Below are 758 nucleotides of genomic sequence, written 5' to 3'. Positions count from 1 at the left end.
TTGTTTCTTGCAAACAATCATCTTCCACACAATACGGTTAATCCTTTGTTACGGCAAGCCGGTGAGATTGACAACCTCAGCTGTTTCGTTGGGGCAAAGTACTTTGGTTGTGTTGTGCAGGTTCCACGATGGCGCCGGAATCTCTGGGGTTGCGCCGCACTACATCCCGCCGCCATCAACCTTCAACGTGCTTCTTGACTCCTACTGGTTCGATTAAACCTTGGTTTCTTACTGAGGGAAACTTGCCGCTGTGCGCATCACACCTTCCTCTTGGGGTTCCCAACGGACGTGTCAACTACACGCATCAAGCAAATTTCTGGCGCCGTCGGGATTCTCGGGAAGGGCGTGCCGGGTCGGGAGTAGATCGAGGCGGCGCCGCAGGCCCGCAGGTGGCCGTCAGTCGTCTGCGCCTTGATGTAAAACAACCGGCTCCAAAACTCGATGTCCGGCCACAGGCCGGCGTAGCCCTCCATAAAAGCCACGTAGCAGCTGAGGAGGATGCAGGCGTTGGCCGGCAGATGATGAGGTTGCAGACCGAAGAAGTCGAGGAATCGGCGAAAGAAGGGTGAAGCCGGCAGGCCCAACCCTCGGTCGAGGTGCGCTCCGAAGACCACACGCTCGCCAGGGTTAGGCCTGGGCTCCATCTCGATGACAGGCGCCCTCGTGATCACCCCCGCCGGAATTCAGCGGAGGCGCACAAGCCGCTCAATGTCATCCTCCCGCATGTAAGAGCCCCTCCAAGAACCGCTTGGTTGGGC

Source organism: Lolium rigidum, chromosome 4 (genome assembly GCF_022539505.1).
Source record: "Lolium rigidum isolate FL_2022 chromosome 4, APGP_CSIRO_Lrig_0.1, whole genome shotgun sequence".
In the NCBI taxonomy this organism is placed as follows: domain Eukaryota; kingdom Viridiplantae; phylum Streptophyta; class Magnoliopsida; order Poales; family Poaceae; genus Lolium; species Lolium rigidum.
This window is presented reverse-complemented; position numbering follows the sequence as displayed.